The 27186-nt window shown below is 38.4% G+C and overlaps 1 long non-coding RNA gene across 3 annotated transcripts in view; it reads right to left on the bottom strand.

The window, feature by feature from the left end:
- Nucleotides 1–26968, bottom strand: part of LOC114040013 — a 38119-nt gene extending 11151 nt beyond the window's left edge. Inside the window, exons 1-3 of one of the 3 annotated variants that reach the window (XR_003568729.1) lie at nt 26634–26968; nt 13106–13171; nt 3130–3238 (exon numbers count right to left, since the gene is read on the bottom strand). This is a non-coding gene — a long non-coding RNA (uncharacterized LOC114040013). Of the gene's footprint in view, nt 1–3112; nt 3239–13105; nt 13172–26633 lie in introns of those variants that run through there. The other 2 variants (XR_003568727.1, XR_003568728.1) reach the window with 2 other exon arrangements.
- Between the last annotated feature and the right edge of the window lie 218 nt (nt 26969–27186).

Genomic DNA, 27186 nt, shown 5'->3' with positions numbered 1-27186 from the left:
TAGATCCTGGGCCAGAGCAACTCTGTTTGACAGGTGGAGAACTCACAAAGATGGTGACCAAAAGCTTATTAAGAAGGCTAAAATTAAGAAAAAACTTGGTTAGATAGAAAATGAATCCAACAATATGCCGTTTACAAGAAACACACTTGAAACAAACACAGAGTAAAAATAAAGGGCTGTAGCAGACTGTATTATGTTCAGCTGAAGTAAAAAAAGCAGGGGTAGCTATCATGATCTCAAATAAAGCAAAAGTAAAAAATAGATCTAATTAGAAGAGATAAGCAGGGAAACTACAATATGCTAAAAGGTACTATCAATAATAAAGTAGGATCAGTACTAAACACATATGTACTAAGTGGTACAGCATCCAAACTCTTAAAGGAAAAATTAAATGAGTTACAGGATGAAATAGACAGTAAAACTATACTTGTGGGGGACCTCAACTTTCCCCTCTCAGAACCAAATAAATCTAACCAAAAAATAAACAAAGAAAGAAGTTAAGGAGAAGTTTAGAAAAGTTAGATATGATAGACCTCTGGAGAAAACTGAAGAAGAACAGAAAGAAATATACCTTTTTTCTCAGTGGTACATAGCACCCTCATAAAAACTGACTATGTATTAGTGCAAAAAATCCTCACAATCAAACCCAGAAAAGCAGAAATATTAAATGCATCTATTTCACATAATAATGCAATAAAAATTATATTCAATAAACCATGGGAACATAGATTAAAATTAATTGGAAAATAAATAATCTAATCCTAAAGAATGAGTGGGCCAAAGAACAAATCATAAAAACAATGATTAATTTCATTAAAGAGCATGACAACCATGAAATACCATACCAAAATTTGTGGGATGCAGCCAAGCTAGCAGTACTTAGGGGAAAACTTATATCTCTAAACGCTTACATTAATAAAACAGAGAAAGAGCAGATTAATGAATTGGGCATGCAACTAAAAAAGTTAGAAAGGGAACAAATTAAAAATCCCCAATTAAATACCAAGTTGGAAATCCTGAAAATCAAAGAAGAGATTAATAAAAGTGAAAGTAAGAAAACCATTTAATGAATAAAACTAAGAGCTGATTTTGTGGGGGGACAAACAATAAAATAGATAAACTATTGGTTAATTTGATTTATAAAAGAAAAATAAAACCAAATTACCATTATCAAAAATGAAAAGGATGAATTAACCACCAGTGAAGAGGAAATTGAAGCAATTATTAGGAGCTCTTTTGCCTAATTATATACCAATAAATCTAACAATCTAAGGGAAATGGATGAATATTTACAAAAATATAAATTGCCCAGATTAACAGAGGAGGAAACAGAATACTCAAATAGCACTCTCTCAAAAAAGAAATTGAACAAACCATTGATGAGTTCCATAAGAAAAAATCCTCAGGGCCAGACGAATTCACAAGTGATTTCTACCAAATGAGACCTAACTTTTAAAAATTCTTTCCTCTAACCTTCTCCCAAATTGTCCTGGGAGAAACCAAACCCTAAATTTTCCTTCTTAGTGTACCACAGTCAACTTAAATACCTGTAGAAGTGGACAACTTACTTAGCATGGACAAGAGTGACAAGAGTAAGATGATTTCAATAAAGCTCCCCAGAGAGTTGAGATGGTGGTCTACAGACCAGAAATTGAAAATGTACTAGACCTTCTAACAGTCTGGACAGTAAGAAAGTGATGCTGCTGAAACGCAACGTCAGGAAAGTGTTGTAGCTCTCTAGTGAAAGGGTTTTATCACTCCAGATGAGCTATGTCTGTCTTAGCAACCAAGCGTAGGTATTCTCATTCACAGGATTGTCAAAATACTGTGGAGTCTCCAGTGTAATGCTCTCTGCCTTGGGGATAAGGGATAGTTAGGTACAACTGCTCTATAACGTTTCTGCCTTCTAGGTGATAATGTTTTTATTCAAATAACGTCGTTCACTGAGACAATCCTACTTGAGACTATCCTAAAAATCATGACTAAAATTGTGACTACTACCAACACTGCCACCTCTTTTTTAGGGAGCCTTTCCTCTTATTTTATACTTTAAAAGAATATATCTGGTTATTAGATCATGAATTTTAGTTTTAAAGTATCTGAATGTATAAGCAATAGGCATTTTACTCCAAATGGTCTTATTATTTAGCATCCCTATGACTAGTAATTTTGTAGAGGTAATATAGTTTTAAAATTTTACAAAAATAAAAGGAAATGGACCTTAACCTCAAAGCATTTAACAATAATATCTTAAAAATTGATATTTTTGGAACCACATATACAAAAATATTTATAGCAGCTCTTTTTGTGGTGGCAAAGTACTGGAAATTGAGGGGATGTCTATCAATTGGGGAATGGCTGAACAAGTTGTGGTATATGAATGTGATGGAATACTACTGTGCTATAAGAAATGATGAGCAGGCAGACTTCAGAAAAACCTGGAAAGACTTGTATGAACTGATGCTGAGTGAAATGAGCAGAAGCAATTGATTATACAGTAATCACAGAATTACACAGTAACAGCCACATTGTTGCGATGACTGACTTTGATAGACTTAGCTCTTCTCAGCAATGCAAGGATCTAAGACAACTCCAAAAGACTAATGATGGAAAATGCCGTCCACATCCAGAGAAAGAACTTTGGAGTTTGAATGCAGACAGAAACACATGAAGTGCTGTCTTTCCTTTGTTGTTTTGTTTTATTGCTTTATTCTCTTGGTTCCTCCCATTAGTTCTTATTCTTCTTCACATCATGACTAATGTGAAAATATGTTTAATGTGAATGTATAAGTAGGGTCTATATCAGATTGCATACTGTCTTAGGGAAGGGGGAGGAGAGGGAGGAGGAGAAAATTTAAAACTCAAATACCACGGAAGTGAATGCTGAAAACTAAAAATAAATTATTTAAAATTTGCTATTTTTGTCTAAGACAATTGGCTTATATTCAAATACATTATTCTTTTTTCATATAAATGCCTTATTTGTGTAAAGTGACTAACTGACTGCAGGTACTAAATGTTGATATAATAATTCGTGAAATAAATAAGACACAGACAACTATTTCTTTAAAACAAATTCTATTTCTAATACATTTTTTAACAAATTTGGCTTTCATATTAAAAATATACCTCCAGGCAAATTGGTTATTTCCATATATCCATGAGATCCTAATTCAGGAGACAGATTACCAAGATGACATTCATCCACTGTTGCAAAGACTCTGCAGTGCATCAGGTCCTGTACCAATCAGAGGAACACAACACAGGTTACTAAAAGGTTCAAGTCACTACAATTTATTACTTTGTAAGTCTGGATTTGTAAAACTAGAACTCAAGATGCACAAAATTTCTGAAAATAAATAATGATTGATCCAAAGAGAAAGTATACTTTGAAGATATTTTATAGTTGTAACTATATTTATTATAGGATATTTCTACTTTAAAGAAGTAAAAGTCAGCTCAGGATTCCAGTTTGATTTATATGAAACTGACAACTCCTTGGTGTGGAAAGTGACATCCCTGTTGATAAGGTTCTGTCTTCTACCAGGCCCTAATACAATATAATCTATTTTTATATAAGGTGGTTGAAAAGATGGATAAAAAAATCTCATCATTTCTAAACATTTTCAGATCCACATGACTGTGGCCCATTCTATTTTTAGACAATTCAAACTGCTATGAAGTTTTCCTTCCATCGATCCTTCAACCTGCTGCTCCAAGTTCTACCTTCTGGACACAGGTGGAAGAAACTGAATTCTTCTTCCACATGATCTTCTCCAGATACTTTTAAGAGGGCTCCCATATTACCCATTAAGTCATTTCTTCTCCAAAATAAATATCCAAAGTTCTCGAAGATAAATATCCAAAGTTCTTTAATTCTCATATATTATGGTCTCAAAGCTTTACACCTTCCTGGTCACCCTCTACCCTTATTAATGTTATTCTAACTATGACTTAAAAAAACTCCAAATGTGTCTGACCATGACAGAATATAGCAGGTCTATCATCAATCTTAATCTGTATATTACACCTTTCTTAATGCAATCTAAGATCGATTTGGTGTTTGGCTGCTATGTTGAGTCATATTGTGCTTGTAGACCATTAAAAACAACAGATATTTTTAGTATGATCTGGTGTCCAGCCATGTGCCTCCAATCCTATGAGATTATTTTGAATGCAAGTGTAAGGTTAAGTCAAAAGCATTATTAAACATCTTCTTAGATTTGGCTTACCATTTTGGTTTGAGATTATTTGGGTTCCTGATTTTGTCATCCAAAATGTTAGTAATCCTTCCTAAATTTATGTCACTTGCAAATCTGATAAGCTTGATATCTATATTCTAAGTCAGGGGTAGGGAACTTGGGCCCACATGTGTCCTTCTAGATCCTTGGGTGAGGTCTTTGGACTGAGTCCAAGTTTTACAAAACAAATCCTTCTATTAAGGGTATTTGTTCTGTGAATCTTAGTCATTGATTAGAATCTAAGTCACTGATTAAAAAATACTGAACAACAGGGCCACAAACATATTCTACAGGCACTCCAGTACATGTCCTTAAAGCTGATATGAATTCATGACTATTTTAGTCATTCAACCAATCCTGAATCCATTTAACTATACTGTCATTAAGGTCAAACCTTAAATTTAACAGAATCACAGAATTTCAGAATTGAAACTAAGTTACTATCTAGTCCAAACCATAATTGAAAGAGTTTCCTCTGCAACATACCAAAGTGCTTGAAGTCTTCCAGTGTGGGACAATCCATTCTCTCCCAAGGTAAACCTATTGCACTTTTAGATGGCTTTAATTAAGAAGCTTTTCCTTATACAAAGCCTAAATGTGCTGCTTTGTAACTTCTATCACTTTGAAGATTTTGTCAAATGCTTTAAGATTAAGTTTGTCTCCCTACAGCCTTCTGCTAATCTAGCAGTTTAGTGTCAAAAGACGAAACAAAGATGGCTAGTCTCTTAGCAATTTGTTTTCTTTTCCAAAGCTCACTGGAGCTTTGGAGACTCCATCTTCTTTGCTTTTTTTCTTTTAACAAAGTGGGATGAGGGCTCTCTTCTAGTCCTTCGGTATCTCTTCCATTCTCCTCAACTTTCAAAGATGATGAGAGGATTTACAATAATTTCTGCCAGTTTTTCCATACCCTGGGATTACTCATCCAGTCCTAATAACATGAAGTTACTGAGAGCAGCCAGATGTTTTATTATCACTTTTTCACTTATCTTAGGTTCAACTCCCTGTTAGTCATTTTTTTCCTCTAACCTTCCTAATCCAAGGATCATTCTCCTTGGCAGAAAAACAAAAACAACAAAAACACAACAGGAGTTAAGTATTCCTGTATTTTCTCTACCATACGGACCTGCTATCCCAAGAAGTGGTCTCAGACCTTTTCTGGTCATCCTTTTGCAAAACAAGACTTAACATCCTTTAGTTTGCCATTTAAGACCCTCCCCTCTGGCTCTGACCTTATCATCCTGTCTTATTTTGCATTATTCCCCTTCAAGCAGCCTAGATTACAGCCAAACTGTACTGTTAATTATTCCCTAATGATGCCAGGCCATCTCATATTTCTGTGACTCATAGAAGCTTTCTCCCATTCCTGGGAAGCATTTTCAACTTGGCCTTTCAGAATCTTTATCCTCCTACAGAAGGCTCATCTTAGGTGCTAACTCCTTCATGATGCTCTCTCAATTCCCACAATCATCAGTGTTTTTTCCCTACTCAAACTGCTACTGCAATCATATTAGCTAGTATTGTATAGGGCTTTAAGGTTTGCAAAGCACTTTACAACCATTATCTCATTTTATCCTCACAACAGACCTTGGGAACTAGGTGATATTATTATCCTCATCTTACAGATAAGGAAACTGAGGCAAAAACAGGTTAAGTGACTTGTCCATGGCCACATAGCTAGTGTCTGAGGCCATTTTTGAACTCAGGTCTTCCTGATTCCAAGTAGACTAACTAGCTTATATAAAAATATCCTTAGATCTCTCCTTTACCCTTTCATTTCTTATGCTATATTATTATCTAAACCATGCTGTGTTCTCCCAATGGGATATAAACTTCTTGAGAGCAAGCCTTATTTTAATTTTTATATTCCTAATACATGTATAGTGCCTTGCATGTAGTAGGCACTTAATATTTGTTGAATTGAATTAAGGCAAGTCAAAAATGTATCAGTAGCTTGACTTTTAAATTATTGTTTTGTTTTTGTGACCAATCATTTCTCTTTAATCCTCTTCCCATCCCCCCCACCCCCAACCCTACCCCTAAAAAACAAAAGAGAATATTTTGAGAAATATTTGAGAAAAGGCAACTTGCCACATTCTGAATTTATAGTGCCCATTCTTCATAACCTGTTCCTTTATGAGGGAGGAAGAGTGTTTCCTCATCAAGTTTTTTGGACCAAGATTTGCCATTACAATTAATCAGGCTGCATTAGCTCTACTTTCGGCAAGGACAGAATCCAAGTGGAAATTCCACTTGTTGAGATCCCACATCAGTTATTCAGCCAATAAATATTTAGGTGCCTATTCTGAGCTAGGCACTGTGCTAAGTGCTTCACATATATTATCTCATTTGATATTCTCAACAACCCTGTGAATTAGGTCCTATTATTATCCCCATTTTAAGGGGGATGTTTTATTATCACTTCCTCACTTATCTTAGGCTCAACTCCCTGTTAGTCATTTTTTCTCTAACCTTCCAATCCAAAGAAGATCATTCTCCTTGGCAGAAAAACAAAAACAACAAAAACACAACAGGAGTTAAGTATTTCTACCTTTTTTCCACCATCCCTTGCCAGCTATCCCAAGGGGAAAAAAAAAGGTTAAGAGATTTGCCCTGGATTACGCAGCTAGTAAGTATCTGAGAATGGACTTAAACTCAGGTCTTCCTGACTCTAGTCCCAGCTCTCTATCCACTGAGCCATAAAGTTGCCATATCTCAGTCACAAGGCCTAACCTATAAAGTCATATGCACATAAGGCTTAAATCTGCCTGCCTGCATTAAGGTCACTACTTTACCTATTGACTGTATTTTGTGGATGGTGATCAGAATCCATTTTTTAAAATTACCATATTCACTCTTAGATATTGTCTCTTATGGATTATTAATCCTCTCCACTGCTGTTTTTCTTCCTATGCTGTGCTTTCTACTATAAGGTGTCTAACTATATTCAGATACCTTTGTCCTTTCCTCTTTGGTTTAAAAAAGCTTTGCAAGCCTGCCAGCAATATATTTTAGGCCCTTTTTAGGTATACTGTATAACTGATCAAGAACTGGCATGACTTTATATTAAGGTATGGTCCAGAAGTACGGATACCTTCTTTTTAGCCAGGTCTTCACTTCCTAAATCCAACTCTTTTCTGAGGCCCTTACATTTAAATGCTAGCAGTAAAAAAAAAAAAAAAAGAACCTCATGTGTACACCTGAAATCAATTTCCTCCCCAGGCCTTCATAGGTCTCAGTAATGACTTTTAGATTCCTTCTGGCAGTACCACCAAGAATAGTGGCATTAGGTTTAATAAGTCTCAGGAGGCTTTATTTTTTTTTTTTTTGGTCATATTCCAAGCACACACCCTAGGAAAGTAACAGAGGTCTCTGATCTATGTCTAGCTGACAATAACTACGATGGTACACCTGAGGCAGGAATGACACATACACACAAGGGTCTCATTTTGTTCGCTGATCCAAATCTTTCCTTGTTACAGTACAAGGTTCTGCTTTATACTTAGAGAATACAGTTTCTCCCTAAGATTAATCCCATACCTATCATTTAGCACCAAATGATCTTCTCCTACTCTTCCACCCTATGGACTCCTGAAAGAAGTTAGGTCACAGGGGTGGGGAACCTGCAGCCTAGACGCTACAGTGGCCCTCTGACTGAACCAGTTTTGCACTTGAGGACCTAGAAGGCCACATGTAGCCTCAAGGCCACAGGTTCCCCACCCCTGGCTTAGGATTTCTCTCTGCCTCTTTAGGCACTGTTGCTTCCTTGTTTCTACCTGCATATTGTCAATGCAGCACTGTTACTTGGCACGGCAGAAGCGCAGCTTCTAAACGTTAAACACACAAGGTCACAGATATGAAAAAAGTGCAGATAAATAAAAACGCTGCTAGGAGTGAAGTAGAAAGGGCTTTACTGAGCGTAAGAGATAATGTTTGTAAAGCACTCAGCATTGTGACTAGAATGTGGTAGGTACTTAATAAATGCTTTATCCATTCTCTCCTTCCCCCATTCAGTGGTGGATCTGGGAGTTTCCTGTATTTAATTCCTGTATTTAATATTATTTCCCTTATGATCTTGCAGGAATGAGAGGACCTGGATAAGACTATGACATGTAGGTCCTAATTTCTGGTGCTAAGCAGATTTGAGGAAGGTATACTATGTCTGCTATATCCAATGTTTAATTTACTCTATACTTGCAATGGACCAGTGGCCTGAAGGGTTATTTCTGAGCAAGACATTAACATAACTAGTCTATCATCAATAGAAGATAAGGAGATTCCCAAAGTTTAAGTCCCACCTTCACAGGACGATTAAGTTTGAGAAATACTTCCTAAGTCATCATTATATGCAAGGTGTTGTTAAAACAAAGATCAATATTAAAGTCCCTACCCTAAAGGAGCTTATATTTGCCTGGGGCAATACAAAATGAATACAGAGAAGTATTATACAGGAAAGGGAATGAAGGTGACAAAGAAGAGATGAGGTTCAGTAGTCATCGTTATTAGAACTAAATGAGATACTCATAGTCCATCTAACAGTTAAATAATGGAGAGTCAACCAGAATACTTAACAAGGACAATGTGTTGATTCAGCTGAGTACCTGAGAAGACCATGGTGGTTTTGTCAATCAAGCATCAGGAAGAAGCTGGACCTCTCTATGGCTTTTTGTACTCAGAAGACCAGGAATTAATGTCAATGGTCTGGACCTTTGGGTCCCTGAGTCAATTAAGTTTTGAGGATGGTTTCAGTACCTTTCAAGAAAAAGAACTAACCCAGCTCACATAGTGGGGGGCACTGGCAGATATTCCTCTTATCAGACTCCTTAGCGGCAAGGTCCTAAATACCTTCTAGTGAACCTTTTTCTACATAAATGGTTTTACGGCTATAACTGGACAATGTTAACTTCAAGGATGTGAGAAGCCAATACATTAACACTGGAGAAAAAAAAACCTCAAAGACAGCAAAAACAAAACAAAAACCAACAAGCAATGACATGCTCTCCTAAGTGACCAAATGTGACAGAATGAAGACTTAAAGTGATAGGCTTGGTTCAATTCTCCCATTCAGAAGGAATGAGGCCTAGATTTAAACACATTGGTCCATGTTGTGGATGATGCCAACACTTTGCAGTTCATAGTGACTTAAAGAAATGACATTAAAAAGAAGCAGCAGCAAAAAGGGCTACAATGAAGCAGATAATACCTGCTCAGTCGCTGGTTCTCATGAGTCAGGGTCATCTGTTGTCATTGAGGTCTGTAGTTCATGAATTCTTTTTTTAACACTTTGATAACTGTTTCAATATAATTATTTTCCTCATAAATCTGTATGCTTTATTTTATGCATTTAAAATATAATTCTGAAAATCAGTCCACGACACATGTTAAAAAGGTCTAGGGAATTCTTAATGACAGCAGCAAACACTCATGACAAATATAATATATATTTTCCTATTTTTATGCTTTGAATGACAGTCAGAAGGTCACTGAACAATCAGTTATCAAGAAATTGTATATGATCTTAGTATATACACTTGAGAGATTCCTTGTGAACTAAGAGACTCAAAGGCCATGATTTGCTTTATTGAAAGAAATGCCCTACCTTCTTTGTGATTAATTAACAAGAATTCAACAGATCAAGGTTAGGTATTCATTATACCTTTTAGTCAGTTATATAACTTTAAAGATGTGCTCTGTTGCATAAAACTGTTTGTGAAGACTGCCTATCCCCTTCTCATCTTTTCATCAAACATACCCTTGATATATCTGAAAATCATTCTCTGAAAAATTCATTATACCTTCTAGCTGAATCTGAAATGACAGCTACAACCACTTCTTAAAAGTGACCAGTAATCCCACTTAAAATCTCAACAAAAATGTCCAGTCACTTCCTCAACACCTTAACTAAAGCCTGCTTTCCCAAATATTTGTAGGCAAGATATAACAATAATTTTCACTCCACGTTATGGCTTTTCTATTGCATACAAGCAAAGCATAAGCATGGGCAGGTTGTACCACACTGGAAAAACATAGGAAATGTAGCAAGTTACAGTACTAGGCACAGTCTGCTGTCTGAGGACCAGCCTAGCTAAGTACAGAGATGCAACATCATAAAGTTGACCATCAGGTGATGAATTCGGGGATCTTGGAAAGCCATGAAAATAAGAAAAATTAAAAAATGACCTGTCTTTGTGTGACTTTTTTCCAGTTCTATAATCATAAGCATAAATGCTAGAAAAGCAGAGAGACAAAGGGTTTTAAAAATCACCCAGTTTTTTTTTTTTTAGAATGCCTATAAGGATGTCTGCCTATAATGATATATGTTAAGAAGCATGTGTGTTTCTTAAAATAAAATCTACATAATAGTTCAATGTTTCTTATTCTTGATGATTAAGTTCACCAAAATAAAGAAAATTAAATTTAAAGGAACTTTTTTTTTAACGCAATTGGGGTTAAGTGACTTGTCCACGGTCACACAGCTAGTAAGTGTTAAGTGTTTGGTCTGAGGTCGGATTTGAACTCAGGTCCTCCTGACTTCAGGGCCTCCTGATTTCAGGGCTGGTGCTCTAACCACTGCACCACCTAGCTGACCCTAAAGGAACTTTTAAAACCTATTTTCATCACAATGCACTTTCATAACTAGAATCTTCATATAACTAAAAAATCTAATTAACTAGATCTAATTCCCCTCAAAAAAGAAATATCATTTTTTACCCACAATTTTCAAGGTTTCTCCATATATTTTATACTATTTAAACATTTTCATTATCTTTGTTTTCATAACACCTTAACATTTCTGAAAATAGCCTTCTTCCTCAGCAACAAAGAATAAAAAAAGAAAAAGAGCAGTTTAACAAATTAATCACTATCATGTGACTATAAAATTATATGTACTATTCCCCACCTACTGTCTGTCATCTCTGCAAAGAAAGGGGTGTAGTACAGTTTGTCATCTCTTTTCTAGTGCCAAGCTTGGTCATTATAATTATACAGAATTCAGTTTTGAGATTGTTGCTGTCATCATATACATTGTTTTATCGGTTCTGCTTACTTCATTCTGCATCAGTATATAAATTTTTCCATGCTTCTCTGAATTCTTCTTATTCATCTTTCCTTATGGTATACATTTCTTATATTCATATACCATAATTTGTTTAGCCATCCCCCAATCAATGGGCATCTACTTTGTTTCAGGTTCTTTTCTACCACAAAAGGTAATGCTATGAATATTTATTTTGAATGTGAATATTTCCCTGTCTTTGACTCCAATGGAGCATATACCAATCAGTGGCATCTCTGGGTCAAAAAATTATCACATTATTTTATCCATATTAATTAATATGTGAGAATGCCATTGCACCACCATTCTCACTAGCCATACAGTCATGAAGATGCTTGAAAAATAAAAGTAAATTATGTTAGGGCCCAGAAATACAGTGACACCAAACAGGCCTAAAAAACTGCCAAAGCTTTTAGGCAGGTGTGAGGGACTGTCTGATGTTGGCAGCTACCAGGTTGAGCGCTGTGGCAAGAGTAGGGTAAGATCTGGGTATTTTGGAAGTCGAGGCAGAGTAGGCAGAGTCGTGGTGAACTGGGATGGGCTGGATACGGAGAAGCCCTGAGGCAGTGGGCAGTGCTATGTGACATAAGCTGGGTGCAAGGAAGTAGCCGGAGCTTGAGCTCCTGAGGCAAGGGGCGGTGCCACGTGGGAGTGGGACGGCAGAGGACTGAGTTCCCTTTGCTTAGTCCCCTCCCTATATGCAACGTCATCCCCAGACACCTCTTGTGACCTTCCTGACTTCCTGGGTCCCTTTGTGCAGCACTGACCCAGACCCCTCCTCCCAGTGTCTGAGTCTGACTTCCTAGGTCACGTACTCTGTCTATGCGCTAATCCCAGATGCCTCCTCCCTGTATCCGGTCCTAGCCTCCTACGTCACTCCCTCCCCCTTGGTGTGCTAAACTCAGACAGCCCCTTCCGGTATCTGACCCTACAATCATTGGCTAGTAAGAGGGCTGGGGAGGAGGGGCTAGGTAGGTATTTAGGAACAAGCGTGGTCAGATCACGCGCTCTCTCTCCTGGCTCCTGCCCTGTTGCTCTGGCCTTGCTGCTTGGGCTTGCTATGATGGCTTGCTGTGATGGCCTCTGAATAAAGCTCTGGTGTTGGCGCCTCCCAATGGATCGTCTCTGTGTGTTTATCCAGCTGAGTACTGAAGACTCGGAAGTGAGTATGACTCTGGTAGTGTGCTCCTTATAGGAGGAGAGGGTACTGGCGTGCGGCCGGCAGAAGGTCGGCGTGCGGCCAGTTCAGGCAGGGATAAGGAAATATAGAGAGTAAAGAAGTCTTTAAAGTCCTGACAGTTGTCTTTGGGCAGCTAGGTGGCAGAGTGGACAAAGCACAAGGCCTGGAGTCAGGAAGATGTGGGTTCAAATATGACTGGAGACATTAATTAGTTGTGTGACCCTGGGTAAGTCACTTCACCCTGTTTGGTTCAGTTTTCTCATCTGTAAAATTAGCTGGAGAAGGAAAGGGCAAACCACTCCAGTATCTTTGCCAAGAAAATCCCAGATGGGGGTCACAAAGAGTCAGACATGACTGAAATGAATGAATGGCCACACCATAAGAATTAATTTATTTGTTGGTACTCTCAGTGTGAGATCCTTTTCCAACTACCAGCAAGATCACATGTCACTAAAAGAACTGACCTATGTCACTATTAACATTCTCACTATAAACACAACCAAAAAATATGATAAAGTTGCATATGATGGATAGCTCAGATTCTCCTTGGAGCACGAAGTAAAGGAGTTGGTTTTTATCAAGTGCCCAAAGGTAACAAGAAACATTTCACAGAACATTTGGTCGTCTCACCTTGCAGTGTTTGTGATCAGCATAAGCATCCCCCTCAAAGAAAAAAGTACCATGAAGGAACTATAGCTGTTGGAGATAAAGAGAAAATGGGTTACACTACAAAAACTCAAAGTGACCTATCATGGAAAGTATGAGTAGGTAACTCCCATGGGTTTTGAAGTGTTCGAAGGTACTAACAACTCAGCATCCTTATCACAGTGGGAAAAGGGAGGAGATGGTAGAGATGAAAGGAATATGTACTGATAGTCACTCCAACCAGTAGCAAGCAACAAATTCGACTCCTTAAATTTGACCCTCTGTCTATTCTGATAAGAATGGCATACTTTTTGCTTAAAGAATGGAAAATATTTTTTCTTGTTTTTCTTTTTAAAATCACATGAGTATACGATTAATAATGTTAGGGAAGGAAGCATTTCTACTTTTTGTTTACTAAAGAATGTGATGGAACACACACTCTTTTGCAACATAACTTTTATTTACTACTTACCACTTTTTTAGATTGTACTTACTTCATTAGCGTAGATGAAATTAGTCTGTGAGTTCCTTGAGTGCAGTTACTGGTTTCTGCCTTTCTTTGTATCTGTGTTTTAGCACTGTGTTTAGCACTGTGCCTGGCACACAGCAGGTGCTTAATAAATGCTTGTAGATTTGACTTGAGCACTCTCAATGAGGGTGATGTTGATTTGATTTTCAATCCAAAGAAAGAGGGTTGGGCAAAGAGATCATACAAATGGGAAAAGGACCCACATGTACAAAAATATTTATAGTAGCTCTTGCTGTGGTGGCAAAGAATTGGAAATTAAGGGGATGCCCAACAACTGCGGAGTACCTAAACAAGTTGTGGTATATGAATGTAATGGAATACTATTGTGCTATAAGAAATGATGAGCAAGTGGACTTCAGAAAAACCTGGAAAGACTTGTATGGACTGATGCTGAGTGAAGTGAGCAAAACCAGGAGAACGTTATACACAGTAACAGCCACATTGTGGCTGCAGATACTGCAGATACACTTAGCTCTTCTCAGCAATGCAGGGATTTAAGACATCTCCAAAAGTCTCATGTTGGAAAATGTTATCCACATCCAGAGAACTATGCAGTTTGAATGCACATTGAAGTATACTATTTGCTCTTTTCTTTTCTTCTGTTTTGTTTCTTCTTTCTTGTGGTTCTTCCTATTGGTTCTAATTCTTCTTTACAACATGACTAATGTGAAAATATGTTTAATAGGAATGTATATGTAGAGCCTATATCAGATTGCACACTGTCTTGGGAAGGGAGGTGGGAAGGGAGGGGCAGAAAATTTAAAACTCAAAAGCTTATGGGGGTAACTAGGTAGCGCAGTATGAATAGAGCACCAACCCTGGAGTCAGGACAACCTGAGTTCAAATCCGACCTCAGACACATAACACTCACTAGCTGTGTGACTCTGGGCAAGTCACTTGACTGCAATTGCCTCATATAAAAATAATAAATAAATAAATAAAAGCTTATGGAAGTGATTGTTGAAAACTAAAAATTAATTAATTTATTAAAAAAAAAAAAGGAAAGTGGGTTGGGGGTGTGTGTGTGTGTGTGTGTGTGTGAAGAAAGCACGTAGCAACAGGGCAGATATCCAGTCCCTGGTCCTGTCTGACAGTTAAGGGAAAGTTATATAAAGGTGAAGAATGTTGGGGTACTCACTCCCAGCCAGGCCAGCTCTGCCTCAGGACTTACTTGAGTGGTGAGGGTATTATCTCACCAGATTAAGTTTTCCCAGATAATTCTTAAATTAGGCTTAAGAATGTTTAATCTCTTGCATGACTATACATGTATAACCTGTATTGAGTTGTTTGCCTTCTCAATGAGGGTGGGTGGGGAGGAAGGAAGGGAGAAAATTTGGAACCCAAAGTTTTAAAAACACACGTTAAAAAAAAATTGTTTTCACATGCAACTCGAAAATGAGATGTATAGGAAATGGCGTATAGAAATCTATCCTGCCCTACAGGAAAATTGAAGGGGAGGGGGATAAGAGAAGGGGGGAGAGATAAAAGGGCAGATTAGAAGAAGGGGTATTCAGAATGCATGCCATCTTGGGATGGGAGAGGGATGAGATGGGAGAAAACTTGGAACTCAAAATCTTGTGGAAGTGAATGTTGAAAACTAAAAATAAATAAATTAAAAAAAAAATCCTGAATGACTAAAAAAAAAAAAAAGAATGTCTTATTTCATGAAAAGGTACTTCCAGCTTTTCTATTTTTGGGGGGCAATGGGAATAGGGTGGTGGATATGGGTATAGAACACTGCAGATAATAGCAGATTTTTTCAATATTGGCTGAAATTTTTTCCCTTCTTTTTTTATTATAAAGGCTATCTCTCTGGGAGAAAAGGGAAGGATAAATTAGGAAATACAAGTGTTGTAAAATATCAATAAAAAGTAATTAAAAAAAAACAACTTGGGGGAGCTAGCTAGTACAATTCACAGAGCACTAGCCCTGGAGTCAGGAGGATCTGAGTTCAAATTGGACCTCAGATACTTAGTTGCTATGTGACCATGGGCAACTCACTTAACTCCAATTGCCTCCAAAACACAAAACAAAAACATCTCTGTAGGATCTTTATCTTTGAACTTTTTTCTCTTTGTGTGGCATTAAATTTATGAATCCTCTACAGTTTCATGCAAGCTTTTATTGTAAATTTCTATGGTGGTTGATTTTTGTTAGAAACTAAAAGCAGAGATTAGATATAAGGATGACTATTATACATCACTATCTTGAAGCAAAATGGATGGAATGGTATTGGATAAGTCAAACAAGGTCTATCAGTAATATTTTCTGCAAAAGGCAAATTCCACAAGAATTTCTGGCTACAGAAAACATGTTCCAGTAGGTGGTGCTAGACAGCTAAGGAAAAAGGAAAGCGTTGCAATAAACTTTGTAAGTCTACAGGATTTTTTGTATAATAGAAGCATTACCTAAATGAAAACATAAAATGCGATGTAGCAACATTCTATTGTTGGAGAAAATAGAGTGGCATGTACTTCATTCCCCCATTATAAAAAATCACCAGAATTCTTTCTTTATTTTCTGCAATATATCACTGAAAGTTTTCAAGCATTGTATGTTGATGCTATTTATTTCACTTGCAATCTTACCACTTACTAAACTCTAATTTTTCCTACCATGTTATGATATTCTGAAATCAGAGAAACCTATTAGGTTAAAAAGGATGATAACACATATACAGCACAGCCTCCTCTTCTCCACCCCCTGGTTTCCATGAAGTCCCAGTTAAAATCCTACCTTCAATAGGAAGTCTTTCCCAATTCCCCTGAATTCTAATGCCTTCCTTCTGTTGATTATTTCCAATGATCCTGTTTATATATAGTCTGTACATTAGTTATTAGCACGTTGTTTCCTCCACTAGATTGCGAACTCCTCACTAGCACAAGAGCAGGGGCGGTCTTCTACCTTTTTTTTTTTAAATTCCCAGTACAGTGCATAGCAAATAGCAGGCACAATGTTTACTGAGTGACCACTTTCACAATAATCTTGTTACTACAAAATACACAAAAGCCACCATAGCACAGCAAAATATTGTAGAAAGAGTACTTGGCCCATTATCCCTTTTTTTGACACTTCCTGTGGCACTAACTTTTTCCTGTGATATTTCATCTAACAACGTGGGTTTTTTCCTTTACTTTCTTTTCAGGTACAAGAAAGTCTGTGTTTCATCCCACATAAAATGCAGAATGGTCATAAAGGCCTTAGAGTATTATATAAACAATTGATAGAGTCTCCCCCCACACCCTTTTCTGTGAATAGTCTTTCCCTCAGGGATATATGTACAGACTCACTGCACCTACAATTCTGTATCACTGTGCTTCAAAGAACCAAATTAACCATGGTAAGCAGGGTAAGCCTGCAGTTCAATTCATAGGTCCACAAGTGTTTATCATGAATGAGGGGCATGGGTGTCTGTCATACTGCAGACTTAAAATGAACTATTAGAATGCCTACACCTTTCTCACTTTACCTTTTCTATTGCCCCCCACCTCTGAAGAAATCTTAGACATCAACTAAACCTAAGTTTTAAGTAAATCTGGCCTGGCAATGCCAGAGTTGTGATATAGGGAGGCATAAGAATATGAGAAAAGGTATCTGATCTTACATCTCTCCAACTTCCCATCATTAAATCTCATCCTTCTCTCTCCTCTTCCCTCTGCCCCAAACCTCCCTCTACGATTATCACCAATTTATCTTGTATATATCTTGTTCGTACATCATTGTTTGTATGTTTGTACATCATTGTTTGCATGTCGTCTCCCCAATTAGATTATGGGCTCATGAGAGCAGGAGTGTTTTTACTTTTCTATCTTCAGCACTTAGCACAATGCCTTGTACATAGCAGGTACTTAATAAATGCTTGTTAATTTGATTTCTATTAATGACACTAGCACCTTACCTATCACTCCAGGCTCAAAACTTCAGATTTTTCTTTTACTTTCCCCTCTTCCTAACCCCTCCCCACTTCTACCCCCACCCTCCCCACCCCCCTCCATAAGGCCTGGCACAGAGTAGGTGCTTAATAAAAGTTTATTGACTTACTGACTAGCAGAGTGCCAAATAGCAGGTACTTAATGTTGGTTTGATTTAATTTGTTGAGCAGAGGTTTGTTTTTTAAGTTAGTTACTTTTAAGAAGGGGCAATAGTGGTCAAAATTTTGCAGACCAGTAAAAATATGTGGACTGGTAGTTGGGAAAGATTAAACACAGAATTCTGTATCATTAGTATGAAGTAATAAAAGAACATTGATCATGGTGTTGTAAGGGCTGGAGTGTAAATCTAAACTTTTTTACCTAGCAGCCCTAAGATACAACCTCTCTCAGCCTTTTTTACCTGTAAAATGAAGACATGTCCTGTCCCACAGATCTCACAAATTGAAATGTATGAGACCTTGGTCTATAAGCTGTAAAACACTATGCAACTGTAAGTTTTATTAATACAGAACTCTATGCAATCAATTACCTGGTACAAATTTTTCTCTGACTGCTTAAGTCACTTGTTATTAAAACAACAAACAACTTGATTCTGTGGTGTTTATCTCAGCCCAGTAGAAAAGAATAATTTAATAATAACTACTTCTATAACCCTAGGAAAAAAATGGAATGGCTCCAGGAACCCCCTAGGATTGGAAGGCCTAAGAACTGAAAAGATAAAGAAATTAAAATAGAGCTCTTAATAAAAAATTCCAAAGGAGAGCTGAGAACCTGGAAAACTAGAGCAAACAGTAGGTATACTGAGGGAAAAATGGATGGAAAAAGAGCTCAATAATTTAGTGATACAACAAATAATATTAAAAAGTACAGCAAAATTGTAATACCTGAAACATATTCAATAATAAACCAAATGACCTGGATTACAGCGTTTAGGGAGAATCTAAGAATCATTCATTAGCCTCCTAGAAAAACAAACTGAAATGAAAAACCCGAAAAATCAAAATTCAAGAAATGAATGGTCTTCCTATTATTTTCCCACCTTATATTGCCAGATTTTCTTCCTACTTCATACAGATAAGGGAGCAATTATCTATATGCATGGATAATGCTAAAATACAAAATATATATTTTGACAGTGAAACTAAAATCAGATGAGTTGTTTCCATAAACCTGCTGGCAGACTAGATTTGGTCATACAAATACTAATATTCTCCTTTAAAGGATACTGTCTAATGAAGTCATTTCCTCAAACTGTGTTCCACAAAATCCTGATGTTCTACCTGACCAAAGTGGGTTTTGTGAGAACATTTTGATGTTATTAAATTTTTTTCTATCCAAAGTATTAAATATGAAGTTACATAAGTATCAAAAATATTATATGGAACACTGTGTTAGTGGGTAAAAATAGTCTTTCCCTTCTGTTGTTTCAGAATTTCTTGAGGCATGGATATACCTACACAGGATCACAAGACTTTAGAAATGATAGATTTAGAGCTGGAAAGAGTCTTAAAGGCCATGAATTAAGATTTCTATCAGTATGTTTCAAGCCCTGAAGTGTTCCATGGCCAATATCTAAGAAATTATTTATCCACGTATACTTACATTGTGTTTTTACCTCTATTATTAACAGCAATGAAAACATTAGTAATTGATTTCCTTAGGCATGTCAAAGGTCTTAAAGATGAAAACCAGTTAAGTCAGTTTAACTTGCTGAATCTTAAATACTAGCATATAGATACAGTGTTACACTCACAGCTATCTAGAATACATGATTATTATTCACAGAAGGAAGTGGAAGGTTAGCCCTGGGTGGCTGTTTGGTCCTAGGTGCTTTTAGAGGTCTCTTGGTTTGCTGAACTTCTACTTTTCCAGTTGGTATAGAAGAATATTGCCTCTTTACTGTTTTCATAGGCCACTTAGTATACAATAGACTTAGTTCGTGGCTCATTTTTCTGGAAGTACTAAAAGATTTCAGGGATAGAACATTCATTTTTTCACCTCTGCAGAACACGGTCTTCAACTGAGATATTATGTTTGCAGCTGACACGTTCCAGGTGATGTGTCCAGGAAATGAACATTTCAAGCCACCAGCTACTGTTTCAGAACAGCATAAACCCAAGTTTTGATTTATTGTCAGCGTCTTGCATGTTCTCTTTTCAAATTCCTTTATGGGTTTTAGTGCTGGACGAAGAACTCTAGGGAGACTTTGGCACTGGCATATTTTTGCTAAAATGCAGGGAGATTTGGCCAGGCCTTGAAGTAGTTTCACTTGCATCACTGCACTCAAAACTAAGTATGACAAAATTTCAAGGTTTAACATTTAACAGTCAACAAGCATTTATTAATAAAGGCAAAAACCCTCTCCCTGCACTCAAGAAGTCCATATTCTAGTGGGGGAGACAACTGTCTAGGGACATACAAGATACACATAATGTAACAAGCTCCGAAGGAAATGTTCTTTTTTTGAGATAAGTAAAGTTCTGAAGGCATAACAGAGCACTTAAGTGGAATCCAAAAGATATATCTGTGAGCTCAAATGTGTTACTTTAAGAGCTCAAGTAAGCAACATTTATTAAATACCAACTATGTACCAGGAACTGTGATAGGACCTGAGGATATAAGGACAAAAATGAAACAGTTCCTGCCCTAAATAAACTATCATTCTATCTTCACTTAAGATTGTAGGCCAAGCCTCAATTAGGTTCCAGGTTCAAAAAACAATAAAGATTTTTGGAACATAAAACACGACTAAAACTAGCTTTTTAAAAGTAAAAATTAAAAATGTCAATTAAAAAGGACAAGAGGATTTGCCATGTTTCCTCATCTGAACAAAATGAGCTGGAAATGGCAAGCCACTCTGGTATATTGGCCAAGAAAACCCCAAATAGGGTCATGAAGAGTCAGAAACGACTTGAGCAACAACCTAGGAACTCCATTTGAGGAAATCCTCAAGCTAATCATTTCTTCAGTCCTCTCCCATCTCCACTAACTTCTCCACCACGTCTCAGTATTAATACGTTCTCCTCTCCTCCCCTGCCTTTTAGTATCCAATTGTGTTTTCTCTCTCCGTATTGGAATATAAACTCTTTGAGGGCAGGGACTATTTTTTTTTTGCTTGTATTTGTATTGCAAGTGCTTAGCACAATTGTATTGCAAGTGCTTAATAAATGCTTGTTGAAGTTGAAGGAAAAAAAAAAGGACAAGAGGACATTACTTGACCTCTCCTAAACAATCAACACTGCAAACAATTCTTGGAAAACTTTCTCCTAAAGGGGAGCTAGAAAGGAAAGTGAAGCATCTTACTTCACCTTTTTATGGGCTGGGACTCACATCACAGAGGGTGAGGAAGGAAAATGGCCTCAATGCACCTTTAAAGAAAGAGCCCAGGAAGAGATGATACCCTTCCCAAAATACCAAACAGGTACCACCTCTTACCTCATCCTGCCCCCTGGTGGTGGGGTCTCTACAATTTCCTAGGTGAACTTTCACCTCTCAAATATTCTTAAAACCACCCCAGCATAAGTAGCACTGGAGCACCACAAACCAAAGTATAATAAATCTTCTCATAACAATGGAGGGTAATGATGTCCTCTACAGATAAACACTTGTGATGACCAGAAACATCCAGGTCAACAGATCAGGTGAGGACCCCTATCAGGCTGTCTCTGGTCCCTACAATACATCTGGATCATCTGAATTAAAACAGCTAAGAGTTCACAGCCTCTTGCATTCGACTTTTCCTGGGATCTAAAGTGACGCCAGGATTCACCTTGTACTGCTATACTTGTACTTCAGTGTTCCCTGAACCATCAGTCAAAACAGAAGATGTAACGGGGAAGAGCTAGAAAGAGTCAAGTAGGACTGTACCCAAAAGTGGTCTTGTTCAGGTAAGTTCTCCTGAAAACTAGATCCAAGAAACTGCTGCAATGGAGATCCCTCCCCCTTTCTTGGGAGTAGTACTGAGCCTCTACAAGATAGCCCAGTCAACTTCACTAATCTGGGGTGTTGTGATGAAAAGCTGTTGTTTTAGAAGTAATTTGGTTGTTCCATGTATGATATCAGCTGCCTGGAGATGGTATGGAAGATGAGAAACACAGCAAATGTGAAGGCAATGTGCTTGTTCAGAGTAAAATGGGTATCCTGAGCAGAGGCAATGGCAGAAGGGAGCCCACAGGGAGAAAGGGAATAAGCATTTCTATGGTGCCTACCACATGCCAGGCAGTGTGCTAAGTGCTTTACAAATATTTGATACTCACAACAGCTTTGCAAGGTGGGTGCTCTTACTATCCCCATTTTACAGCTGAGGAAATAGAAATTAAATGCCTTGCCTAGGGTCACATAGCCAGTAAGTGTCTGGGGCTAGATTTCAACTCAGGTCTTCCTGTAACTAAGTCCAGTGCTCTATCCAATGCAACATCTAGCTCTCATATGGAAGAAGGATGTATTCTTAAAGGGCCGTGACTGGCTGCCTCAGTAAGAGACTTAACTGGCACTACAAGCTGATATCCTGAATAAGTATTAACTGCAGTCTTGTCCTGCTGTGGGGGAGGAGAACCAGCAAAATCAATTTGTCAGCTATAGGTATGTAGAAAACCACCGGGGTCAGGCCAGACTGATCCTTCAGAACTATATAGAGTTATCCCTTCCATTTCTAGGGGGCTAGAAGCAAAGCACTCCCCTCCCCCAATCTGGAAATCCACATAAAATTTTTTGGCCCTCCCTTTGGACCAGTGAAGAAATCTGAATTATTATGGTATTAAAAGATAAAATATGTCAAAATTATATAATACTATACATATATTTTATGCATTTCTTAATTTCTAAATTTTTTCTACGCCACCTGCTGGCTTTCATGTGTTATCTGCAGCTTTCATAAAACTTTCCCAAAATTTCCATTTAATTTCTTATGCTAACCCAAGATATACTGAAAGTGAGATGGGGAAAGTTGCAATGTGGAAGGGATAATTGTACTCTGGAACATGGAGCACATTTCCACTATATACCAATCTGACACCTCTCACAACTTCTCTCCTTGGTAAATGGTTGGAAGTTAGTTGAATTTTAAAATGGCAAGGTTAGCTTTGCTTGCAATATACTAAGAAGCTATTGTGAAAGATGCCGATGTTATGCAAGGTCATGAAGGGTGTGCATATGTGGCCATATCTACAACCACATGAGATGAATGAAAAACCTGAGACGGAGTTTCTGGGTGATTAATAATTCTGTTAGCTAATAATCCGTAAACTGATAGTCAGTGGTTTCTCCTGGTAACCAAAGATCTCCTTAATGGAGACACTGAATGTTTTAAATACCTTTGTAAAAGGGGAGGCCCCTGACAGGAGAAATCAACCCTGATCGAAGAACATTTAATGAGGAAGTAGACTAAGAGTCTTCAGTTCCTCCTGCTGAGAGTGTGGTTTGATCCTGAGACTCAGCCACGTCCAGTAATCTGAACAAAGGAATTCATTTCCACCCAGACCACTCTGGTTTGTTTTCTCTTTCATGACCTCGGTCACCCTAAATACAAGGACAGGGCTCTACTCCTCGGGGGCAAGAACTTGCCCAGACTGGATTCTGTTTATACTCCCCTGCATCCCAGTTGGGTGGTGTCTGGGCCAAGAATGAGAAGCATGTTTCTGGAGGGTTAGGGGTAATCTCACCAATCAACTATGTCCTCCAGAGACTGAAAGACTGACTGATTGACCAACCTACTGAGGCTGGGCCCTAAATGAGGAAAAAAATTTTGATCTTCATTTAACAATTGGCTGTCAATATAAAGAACAAAATAATAATTTCTCTCATTCCCTCCCTTTGGTTCTTTTGAGAGATGCAGTCTCCTCAATGAATCACTAACTGATATGACAAACGCTTCACCAAGGGTATTTACTATGGGGCTTATAATAGCAAACAATGAATAGGGAGACTGACCGATGCATTTACAGGAGATACTGGGGGCAGTCCCCTTTGGTGATCAGGCCTTATAGAGGATGATAGCACAATTCCCATCTTAGTAACCCATTCCTACTGTCCATTACATCAGTAGTCTTCAGGCTCAGATGTCTCATAGCTTCAAATTCTGTGATACTACTTTCTCAGTTTTGAATTCCAGTCTTGAATCTCCAGCTGCCTACTGGACATTTCACAGGATCTACCACTGACATCTCTACCTACACAGTACAGTGGAAAGTGTGCTAAAGTTTAGAGACCTGAGTGTGAATCTTGGCTCTCCTACTTAATTCCCAAGTGACCTCTGGTAAGTCACTTAAACTCTCTTGAACTGAATTTCCCTACTGTACAACTATAGGAATGGAGTAAATGGTTTCTGAGGTCCCTTTCGATTCTAAATCTATGATCATATGGCTAAAGCTAACTCATTATCTTCCTTCCTTAAACCTCATCTCTTCCAAATTTGGTTATTTCTGTGATGGCAACATTATCCTTCCAATCACTCAAGTCTGAAATCTGAATTTATCCTTGACTCTTCTCTTTCTCTCACACCCCTCCTCCTCCTCACATCCAATTAGCTGGCAAGCCTTGTTGATTTCATCTCTACAAAACCCTTACCATGTTCTCTGTGCTCACATACCACTACCCTAATTGAGGTCCTCCCTCATCACTTATCAAACGGATTCTTGAAACACGCTCCTAATGTCTTCCCTCTGATGGAATTCTAACCACTACCTCTATTTAGCCACTGCCCCCAGACCCAATATCTCAACTTCCTCATATGCCTCACATGGTCTCAATCACACCATCCATATAGTCTCAGACAGGACTGCAATAGCCAGCCAATCAGAAAGCTGCACCAACAGGATACTGAGCAGGATGTTTGACCACTAAATCACAGAAGGGGCTTTTCTTAAGTAGGCGCCTACATAGTAATAGCAAAGAACTGTCTGTAGGTGAACTTATGATATAGAGAGGCTTATTATAATTTCATTACCATACCTCCCCCACCATGGGTTTTTCTTTATGTATTATGAGTAGTCACATGCACAGTTCCACCAGGACTCCTTCCCAAATTAACAAACCCTCCTATATTTTAATATCATATTTTCTGTAATGATGTAATTGCATCGTTTGCTGCCAAGAAGCATAATTCTCAATAAATGCCTTTGCTTAGCTTGTAGATGATCTGAGTCTGTGAATTCTTTTTTTTTTTTTTGTGAATTCTTTAGAAACCACCACACAAGACACCTTGAAACTGCAACACCTCTCCAATCTATTCTCTACACAGGTGCCAAATTATTATCTTTAAAACATAGGTCTTACCCTGTCAGTAGCCAGAAAACTTCAGTGGCTATTTCACCCTCTAGGATTAAGAAAAACCTACATTTTTCATGGTGACATTTAAAAGACTTCCATGGTCTAGCTCTTACCTACCTTTCCAGATATAATTTCATATGACACACTTTCATTCAGCGTATGCTTCAGTCTTCTAGCAGAGCTATTCCCTAGACCCAACTTTCCATTTATTCTTTCTGTGCATTTGCCCAGGCTGTCCTCTTATGTTGAGAGTGACTCCCTTCCTCACCTCTACCTCTTAGAATCTTAGCTTCTTTCAATTTCAGCTCTGGTGCCACTTTCTACAGTGATTCTCTCCTCTTGTCTCTTCCCCCTTCAACCATCTGGGATTACTTATCTATGCATGTTATAACCTATCCATCAGTGGAAAAAGAAGTTCCTTGAGATCGTTTGTTTTTTTCTTCCTAGAGGACCTTTCACATAAACTTAATGTTTGTGGAGCTGCAAAATTAATACACTTGCTAAGGGAAAGATTCTAGGACATTATTTGTTAAAACAGTTTAATCATCTTTTCTTTGATGCCTTGTTTGTTTTCATGATTTTTATTTTTATTTTATTAGAGCTAAGGGCCTCAAAAGCTAGAAATGGCTAGAGCACCCGGCAGGTCCTTTTACACAGAATATTATAAACTTCATTCTTTAAGGTGATATCACTTGTGCCCAGACTTTCTTGTATTATAACTATTTCTTCACAGTGGAAAGAATGATGGATTGGGCACCATAAAAAGAGCACAGAACTTGGAATAAGGACTTTTGAGTTCAAATTCATGCTCTGCTACTTGCTTAACCTTCCAAACTTTGGCCTAGTTCCTTAGCCTTTCTGGGTCTTAAGTGTCCCTAATTGTAAATGAGGGTGTCAGGTTAGGTGACCTCTAAGGCAAGGGTTCTTACTGTTGGTGGGTCCATGGACAGATGTCAAGAGGTTTGTGGGCTTCCATTAAAAAAAAAATACATCTTTATTTTCACCAACCTGTAAATGAAACTAAGTATTTCCTTCAATTACGAATTTTTTAAAAATATTCTGAGAATGGGTCTGAAGGCTTCACTAGGGTGCCGGAAAGGTCCCTTACAAAACAGCTTGCATTTATATAGTGCTGTAAGTTTTGCAAAATACTTTACAAATATCATCTCATTTTATCCTCACAACAACCTTCAGAGAGAGGTGCTATTATTATCCTCATTTTACAAATGAGGAAACTGAGGCAGAGAGCAGTTAAGTGACTTGCCCAGGGTCACAAGCATCTGAGACTAGCTTTGAACTCTGGGTCCAGGGATGTATCCAGTTGGACACCTAGCTGAATTTAACGTAAAAAAGATGCTCCTACTCTAAGGTGAGAGACAGCTAGGTGGAGAAGCACAGGGTCTGGAATCAGGAAGACTCATCTTTCTGAGTACAAATCCAGCCTCAGACACTTAGTAACTTTGTGACCCTGGGCAAGTCACTTCACCTCTGTCTGCCTCAGTTTCCTCATCCGTACGATGAGCTGGAGAAGGAAATGGCAAACCACTCCAGTATCTCTGCCAAGAAAACCCAAATGGGGTCACCAAGAGTCGACACGATTGAAACGACTAAACAACAACACTCTAAGGTGATGGTCTTACGACGCAAGTTTGAATCCCACCTCTTCATTCACTGGATGACCCTCCGAAAGTCACTTCACTTCTCAGAACCTCAGCTCCATCTGAAGGATGAAGGTTTGTGTGGACTAGACGACCTTCCAGGTCTCCCCCAGGGCCCTATCTCTTACCTCCCCAAGCAGATCTGTTTTATCTTTTTATCCCGGGGGACTTCGGGCACATTGGAAGCCTTCAACCATTTGTAGAATGAAGCAGGTCAGCGGAGGAGGGGGAGGCAACGTGACCCAGGAGGCGGGGAGAGAGAGGCCGCCACCCGCCCAGGAGAAGGGAGGGGCAGGCCGGGGCTCGGCTGTCACTGACCTCGACTAAAGCGAGAGAAGACGGCTACAAACTTCCCTCGTCTGCAAAGCCAAGGTTATCCTGAAATCTCCAAACCCCACAACAGAGACCCGACCCATTCCAGCTCCTGGCTCAACCCGCCAGCCTTCAAGCCGGCGCATGCGCGCACTCCCGTACCGGGAGTACTACTCACGCGACATCTTTTGCGCTTATCCCTCATTTTCCCCGCCCCCTCCACGGTATCCGGTTGGGACCCCGAGCCTGCGCCTTGCAGGCGTCTGACTGCCCTATAAAGGGAGGTTGAATAAAGTTTGTTTATTCAAAACAAAGCGTGCTGTCTGTTTGTGGGCGGGGAGGAGGCGGGGTTTGGTGCGGCTGTGCTGA

The sequence above is a fragment of the Vombatus ursinus genome, unplaced genomic scaffold (assembly GCF_900497805.2).
Source record: "Vombatus ursinus unplaced genomic scaffold, bare-nosed wombat genome assembly UNPS02012602.1, whole genome shotgun sequence".
Taxonomy (NCBI): domain Eukaryota; kingdom Metazoa; phylum Chordata; class Mammalia; order Diprotodontia; family Vombatidae; genus Vombatus; species Vombatus ursinus.
The sequence above is the reverse complement of the archived record's forward strand: the minus strand, read 5'-3'. Positions and strand labels throughout refer to the sequence as shown.